Genomic DNA, 8,320 nt, shown 5'->3' with positions numbered 1-8,320 from the left:
GTAGAAGGCTCCTTTGGAGGTGAAGGAGGAGGTGTGGACGGGAGGGTAGGTTCTTGGGGGGCGTGGACCTGACCAGGTAGTCACGGAGGGAATGGTCTTTGCGGAAAGTGGAAAGTGGTAGGGAGGGAAATATATCTCTGGTGGTGGGGTGCTGATTCATCAGCTATGGTTGCACAGCATGTGGTACTCAGCAGGAGGTATCCTTGCCCATGTTTGACCTGATGCCATTAGTCTTCAATGTTGAAGACTTCCGGATCTACTCCCTCCCAACTGTATATCACTGTGCCATCACCTCTGCTGCCAGTGGGACAGGACATATCAAGGGATGATGATGGTGTTGTCGGGGACATTGTCTATAAGGTATGATTCCGTAAGTATGACTATGTCAAGCTCTTGCTTGACTAGTCTGTGAGACAGTTGTCCTAATTTTAGCACTAGTCCTCAGTATATAAGGAGGGAATCATAGAAAGCTAGCACACAGTACATCAGGTAAACAGGAAAACTAATGGAAAGTTGACATTCATTTCAAGGGGATTGGTCTATAATAGAAGGGAAGTCTCACTGCAAAGGTTTGAGGTGCTGGTGAGTCACATCTGGAGTACTGTGAGCAGTCTTGGTCCCTTTATTTAATAAAAGTTATTACATTGGAAGCAGTTCAGAGAACGCTCAGTAGAATGATCCCTGGTATGGAGGAGTTGCTTTATGAGCAAAGGCTAAACAGATTGGCACTCTACTCACTCGATGCAGAAGAAGGAGAGATTATCTCATTGAAACATGTAGGATTTGCAGGGATCTCGGATTACAACAGGATCTGGACCAGATGGGCCAATGGGCTGAGAAGTGGCAGACGGAGTTTAATTCAGATAAATGTGAGGTGCTGCATTTTGGGAAAGCAAATCTTAGCAGAACTTATACACTTAATGATAAGGTCCGAGGGAGTGTTGCTGAATGAAGAGACCTTGGAGTGCAGGTTCATATCTCCTTGAAAGTGGAGTCGCTGGTAAATAGGATAGTGAAGAGGTGTTTGGTACACTTTCCTTTATTGGTCAGAGTCTTGAGTACAGGAGTTGGGAGGTCATTTTGTGGCTGTACAAGACATTGGTTAAGCCAATGTTGGAATATTGCGTGCAATTCTGGTCTCCTTCCTATCGGAAAGGTGTTGTGAAACTTGAAAGGGTTCAGAAAAGATTTACAAGGATGTTGCCAGGGTTGGAGAATTTGAGCTATAGGGAGAGGCTGTTTTCCCTGGAGCGTCGGAGGCTGAGGGGTGACCTTATAGAGGTTTACAAACTTATGAGGAGCATGGATAAGATAAATAGACAAAGTTTTTTCCCTGAAGTCGGGGAGTCCAGAACTAGAGGGCATAGGTTTAGGTTGAGAGGGGAAAGATGTAAAAGAGACCTAAGGGGCAACTTTTTCACGCGTATGGAATGAGCTGCCAGAGGATGTGTGGAGGCATTTGGATGGGTATATGAATAGGAAGGGTTTGGAGGGATATGGGCAGGGTGCTGGCAGGTGGGATGAGATTGGGTTGGGATATCTGGTCAGCATGGATGGGTTGGACCGAAAGATCTGTTTCTATTGCTGTACATCTGTATGACTCTATGAGTCCAAGTTGCAATGTATGCTGCCAAGGCAAATTACCTGGTACCCGCTCTGATTGACTCAAGTTCTTATGCCTTCGAGTTTGTGGATTGCAAAGAGGAAAATTTGAAGTGCAAGGTTATTTAGAGTATTAATCAGATTAAATACAAGGAAGTAAGTTTTTCACCACCTGATGTTGAAATTTTAAATTTGCCATCTAAGGCTTGAGGACTTAAATGAATGAAATTTTCTTGATGTTGAGGAACTGATTTTTGGATTTTCTCTCATGATAAACTCAGCTTGCTCTTCACCATTCTTGTCATCTCAGATGGCAAAATTCTGCTGTGTGTTTGTTTGTCATTTAATCATTTTTGTCCCTTTTTCTTATTTTTCATCTGTTATTTGCATTGCACCACATGCTTTCAAAAAAAGATAGGCTGATTAGACAATTTGGTCCCAACTCTTAGGTTCACTTTTGAACTAGCTGTTGGGAGGATAATGTGGTTTTAATGGGTTGTTTGATCTTAATGATTTGAGTGCATAAAGAAAATGTGCTTGCTAACCACTATGTGCTTTACCTGCTTCAAATAAATCTGAGTGAGGTGAAGTGATCATTCATTGTCTGTAAATGTTTTGATGCAGCCCTTATATATTCTCAGAAGCAATTGCACATTTCTTTGTGTTCTCTTTGATTTTCCTGTTGTTCAATAGAAATTTATGCTTTCACATATTTGAAGGCATTCCTACATATGCTGCTCCCACATTAAGCAATGTCAAGATATTATCCTGCATTGGGCATTAAGGAAAGTGGAATACTCCTTCAGACAGGGTGCTTAACATAGTATGGCGCTCAGGATTGTGTAGTCTGATTCTTGTAACTGCACTTATAATGATAGTCGATCAGAAAGGTGTTATGTAAAATGGCAATTTATGAATGTGAGATCTGTTTCAAATGAAGTGTCAGTTGAGCACCTGTGTACCTGTACACCTTACTCGTGCTTATCAACATTTGACCTGGTGCACTTTAAAGCTGGACTTTTAATATGGTGCCAACAGCAGAAATTTAGAATGTCCCAGCAATAGTAAGCATTTCTGCTGTTGGTGAATACAAGGTAGTACCAGGGCAAGATTCCCCAATTTATTGTGGTTCCAGACAGGATACCCCAAATTGTTATCCTCCTGGGTAAGCAGAGATGAACGGGCTTACCTTCTTTATTCACCACCACCCAATGCCTCATTTGGTTGGAGCAGTATCAATTTATAAAGGATCCCTTTCATTGTAGATAGCTTCCTCCCAGATCAAATGATCTTGTGCTTTAAGGAGCCAATTTAACTAGACATTCTTGAATTAGCAAAAAGGATTTATTAAATCATCAAGAAGAATTTGTAACTCAACATAAGTAAACCAAGATTAGAAATAAGAGATAAGTCCAAAAGGATTCTTGAAAATTACTAAAGACAAACACAGGAGCAGTCTCTGAATTGTTCGTGAAGAGCAGATAGTTTAATGTTGTACTGTTGCAGTGGATGTTGCTGATAGTGTAGAGGTTGATAATTGTAAAGTTGGTTTCATGGTCCTTGGTTTACAAATCATTGATTGCAGTTTTGTCCTTAAGATTCCTATCAACCATGATTGAATTCCAGCATTCCTGCAACTCAGGGTGATGAAGAGATAGTTCTTCAATAGTGAACTTCACAGCCCACTGAACACCTCAAGATTGGTAAGTATACAAAATGTTCAGTCCCACTAGCACATTCCAGTAGAATTGAACCTGGCTTTTTAGCCCTGTCCTTGTATATTCTTGAAAAGGCAAAACATAAAATGTCTACTGCAGATTGTTGACCGGGTGTGGTATGGATGGGAACATCACCATTCCCTCATTATGTTTGTTGTCACAAGAGATCACAGTCGGTCAGTTTTAACTTATCCTTTCCTTTCCCTCTGAAGGACTGTTGTTTGTAGTTCCTTTGTGTACACAGATCTGGCAGTCCATTGAGGTCTTTCTCTTGAGGCAATCACTTCATTTACATCTGCAGCCATTTTTAGCTGCATCAGCCCTCTTTTAAACAACACATTTTGGAATTCATAGAATAGAATCCCTTCAGTGCAGAAAGAAGCCATTCACCCATCAAGTCTGCACCACCCCACCGAAGAACATTCCACCCAGACCCAGTCTCCCACTCTATTTCTAAAACCCCGCATTTACCATTGCAAATTCATCTAGCCTGCACAACCCTGGACTATATTGGGCAATCATCATGGCCATCTACCTAAACTGCACGTCTTTGATTGTGGGAGGAAACCGGAGTACCTGGAGGAAACCCATGCAGACAGAGAATGTGCAAACTCCACACAGTCACCCAAGATGGGATTGAACCTCAGGTTCCTGGTGCTGAGAGGCAGCAATGCTAAACACTGAGCCACCATGCTACCCAGTTTAAAAATGGAATTACCAGTTAAAAATATCAGAGTTCTGATTCATGGTCATCACAGTAGCACAAGATTATTTCCATGGATGCCCTCTATATACCTAATGAGGTGAGCAGCAGAGAGTTGTATGAGGTAACTTATTGATTGGAACTTGTGGAGAAAAACCCACCATGAAGTCCCCCAAAATTGACATTTAGCTGAATTTTTTTAAAGTTCAGCCCAATATGTTTACTATTTTGAGAAAAAAAGTATTAACAAGAATCACTTCTTTGGACTTTTTAACCAGCCTGCCCTACAGGAGCACAAAGGATATTTTTAATCACCTTGCACTATTGTTAGCTGATTTCTATACAGTGGTTTAAAAAGTTATCAAGATTTTCTATTTTCGTTGAAGGGGTTAATAGAAGTATGTTCACTTTCCCAAGGTTTATGAGCTTTTATTGCATCAAGATAAATGTTTTTGCATCTACTGAGCAGCTGTTTCAGGAGTTGAGTGGGTGGTGCACAAGATGTATTTGAGCTGAAGATGTCAGGGTGGGACTCCAGCTCTTGTTTTAAAAATATCTTTGTTTTCAGTCGGATGGGAAACGCACCGATAGAGGTGAAGAAATGACTAAGTAGGCACAAAGTTGAGGCTAAACTAATACTGCAGAATTGAGGGTAAGCTGTGCAGGTAGATTATTGCTAATTGAGTTTACAGTCACAATGATGAAAGAAGGACATTGTTTTTTTAACCTAAAACCATGCTGATTTCACCTGAGGCTGCTGTAGTGATTGTTTATCTTGAGAATGTGGCCTTTATGCATTGAGCATGAAAGTACCCAATCAGAACAATGAACTAGTAGTTTTATGGTACTTTCCTTCCTTCTTTTCTACATACCTTTTTTGTTATTTGTATATTCCTTTCTCTTTTGGTAAAGGTTTTCCATAAAAGATGTAAGATGAACATCTACTTCAATTATGTTAGTCTTCAGAAGGAACTGCCACTCATAACTTGGCCTCTACAGCCACAGCCAATGATATACAATCCAGAAGTGGCATACATCCTGGATGCAGCCCATTCTCACCTGCAACAAGCAGGTACCTTCAACATGTATTTTTTAGATTGAAAAATTTTTAAAAATTGCTGGAGAAACTCACCAGGTGTGGCAGCATCTGTGGAAACAGAAAGAATTAGCATTTCAAGTCCAGTCAGTCACTGCACAGACTCTGCACAGATGCTGCCAGACCTGCTAAGTTTCTGGCAATTTCTGTTTTTTTATTTCAAATTTCCAGTATTTCCAGTTCTTTATTTTATTTTTCTGTTTTTTTAGATGTTCATGATGAAACTAATTAATAGAAGCATCTCTAAAATGGTAACTTGCCATATCTGTACAATCACATGTTGTATTTCTGTCTAAATATTTTTAATGTGGCAATCTATCACTGACTATTTTCTGCTACTAATAATCTCTTGTCTAATATATGAGCCAGATACTGAAAATGTGAAGATAGTTAAGATCTGTGCTAATAGCGTCAATTTATGTGCAGGTCCAAGTTGGTGGTTGGTGGTTGGTTGATCTTAATCCCTTAGTCAACATCACAAAAGAAATTACCTGGTCATTATCACATTGCTGTTCATTGAGAGGTTGCTGTGTGCAAATTGATTGTTGCATTTCCCATTTAGTTGATGACACTTCAACAAAGTACTTCATTGGTAGTACAGATCTCTGGAATGGCTGGTGGTTGTGAACTATATTATATAAATGCAAGTATTTTTAAATTTTATAGATCAGCTACGGATGGTCGTAGTAGAGGCAATTTAAGGTGATGAATTCATAGCATCAATAGATTTGCGTTAGTGAAATTTTCTTTCTTTATACTCTATTAAAACTAACATGTAATTAAAGTTGTTGACAAATTGTCTACTCACTGAGCAATGTTTTATAAATGATGCACCTGTTCTGATTTAAGTAGCATCCTGGTGCCTTCCTTGGTTGAATTTTTAACATGAATCACCACTTGGTTTTTATAAATATAGTGTCATGGGATTTTTACAGCTGCAGGTGTAATTTTGTTGTCTCACTCTGACAGCGCCATGCTTTATTTTTCACTGGAGTTTCAGCCAAGTTTGTTGTGGTCAAGTCCTGGAATTAGACTTGATCCAATCACAACTTTCTGACCGAGTGAAATGAACAGGGCGATGACTGTACTAAGGAACAATGTGAGTGAATCAAATACAGCATTTATTGTAACCTACAGATAATCATCCAAAATAATTTTGTTTTTCTTTTGTTTCTAACCCAGTCATTATGCTAATTTAGACAGCAATGAAGAATTCCTTTAACAACTTGTGATTCCAATGATCCAGTATCCCAATCACCCAGCAGTTTCCTATTATCTTTAACGCAGTTTTATCTAAATCCTGTCATTTATTTATTGAGTGCATTATTTCCTGTTACTCAACTGCAAATGATATCACGAAAACAAACAGAAAACACATACAATTGTTAACTTTTAATAAACTTTCTGCCATACATTAAAACCTCCCAGTTTAGTCTGAGGTATGTGGTCTCCCTAGTATCTGAATGCCTTCCTTCAGTCTTGGCAAGTAGGATTGAATGGAGAGTTCAAAGTGTGATCTGACCAGAGTCCTTTGACTACTGGTGTGCTGCTTTTGGCTGTACAACATTCTGAATAGTTGATTCTTTATTGTAACCTGTCTTTTACAATGAGAAGTACAATAAAATATGCTGAAGAGCTTTCATTCGTCACCACAATATGGCACCATTTTGATCGTTTAAAAATAAGAGAAAAATTAAAAGAAACAGCTTAAAGAGAAGTCCATCTATATTGAAAATAAACAAATACTTTTAATGGCTCCTATTATTTGAAACAAGTATTTACCTGCATTGTTACTGACTGTGTCTTGAAGGCTCGGCAAGATTATGGATGCTGAGTGTGTACTTGCAGTTGTGGTCAGCAAACATAGCCTAAAAGGAGAAGCTGAAGCATAACAGGTTGGCTGAGAGGTTAAAATAATGGACTGCTAGCCAATGGCTCTGCACATGTCAGTTCAAATCCCATCCTTATTAGGCATTTGTTAAATGTTAGGGCTCTTGTAGTATGATGGTAGTATTCCTACCACTTAGGCTAGAATATCTGGGTTTAAGTCTCGCCTGTGACATGTCTGACAGATTAATTAAAACAACTAAAAAGAAGGGGTAAATAAACAGAATTTCTTTATTCCTAAAACTTTGACCCAAAGATTATGCATTTTGTTTCAAGACTATATTGTGTATTCATTTTTGCTTATTATTGGAAATGTGAAAAGGCAAACTGGCATGTGATCATTGCTTCCATTTGTTTCAGCCTTCACCACTCTCATGCAAATATTATACTTTAGATGTTGTCCATTATAGACTCTGAACCTTCACTTTTTTGGATCTTCAGTGTGGTGCTGAGGTCTAACCGTCTGAAGATAGTGAACAGACAATCTAAAAGTTTACAGCATTTACATTTCTTATTGGATTCAGGCTGTAAATACAGTTTATATTTTCTCAGCTTAAATGTTTGTAAATTAACTTGTGCCAATCTCTCCCCTCATATAAAAGTAACTGCTAACCTTCAGATTATTCTACATTTTGTGTCCTAATTTGTGCCATGAAGTGAGCAAAGATGGCCAATCTTGACAACTTGATTGCATCTCTATATTTTAAGCTTTAGATTGTTACCCTTTTAACAGTGTAAATTTTTCTGTCTCAACGGCAAATATGTAACAGAGCAATTGCTAAGGAACAAAGACCTTTAATGTGACAGGCTATATGCCAGCTCTGTTACTTCAGCCCAAATTGTATTTTAGTGTGTTACTAACTGGCTGTTTATTTAAAATATGCTATAATCTGTTTAATGCTATAAACAAAATTGACATGTTAAATAAATGCAGACATTAATTTCGAACTTATATTATCTGCAATATAAAGGAAATGTAATTCTCTTCTCCTAAAATTGGATAAGTATGCCACTGCTATCTCGTATATACTCTCTTAGCTAGACACATCAAGTTCCTGGAATGCATCATTGAAGCTTTATGAAGTGTGTTGCCTTCCATCATGGCTTGGGATAAATACATTTACATTTTTAAAAACATTTCTTCAGTGTAACAATGTGAAATATTGTACGTTTCCCATGTCTCTCACTACTGGTTGTGAAGAAAGTGGGAAGATATAGATTGACTTGTTAAATTTGTACATTGGTACACTAGCATGAGATTAAATTTCTCATTTTACTCTTTCCATCCCTATCATCCATCCTTTCCTTGACAAT

General features: G+C 38.4%; 1 protein-coding gene across 1 annotated transcript in view; it reads left to right on the top strand.

The window, feature by feature from the left end:
- The first annotated feature begins 3,240 nt into the window (after window positions 1-3,240).
- LOC132833495 (protein polyglycylase TTLL10-like) overlaps window positions 3,241-8,320 on the top strand; it is a 205,285-nt gene continuing 200,205 nt past the window's right edge. Inside the window, exon 1 of the mRNA XM_060851811.1 lies at window positions 3,241-3,305. The gene's annotated coding sequence lies outside the window, so the exon portion shown is untranslated. The remainder of the gene's footprint in view (window positions 3,306-8,320) is intronic.

Source organism: Hemiscyllium ocellatum, chromosome 37, assembly GCF_020745735.1.
Source record: "Hemiscyllium ocellatum isolate sHemOce1 chromosome 37, sHemOce1.pat.X.cur, whole genome shotgun sequence".
Lineage (NCBI taxonomy): Eukaryota > Metazoa > Chordata > Chondrichthyes > Orectolobiformes > Hemiscylliidae > Hemiscyllium > Hemiscyllium ocellatum.
This window is presented reverse-complemented; position numbering and strand designations above follow the sequence as displayed.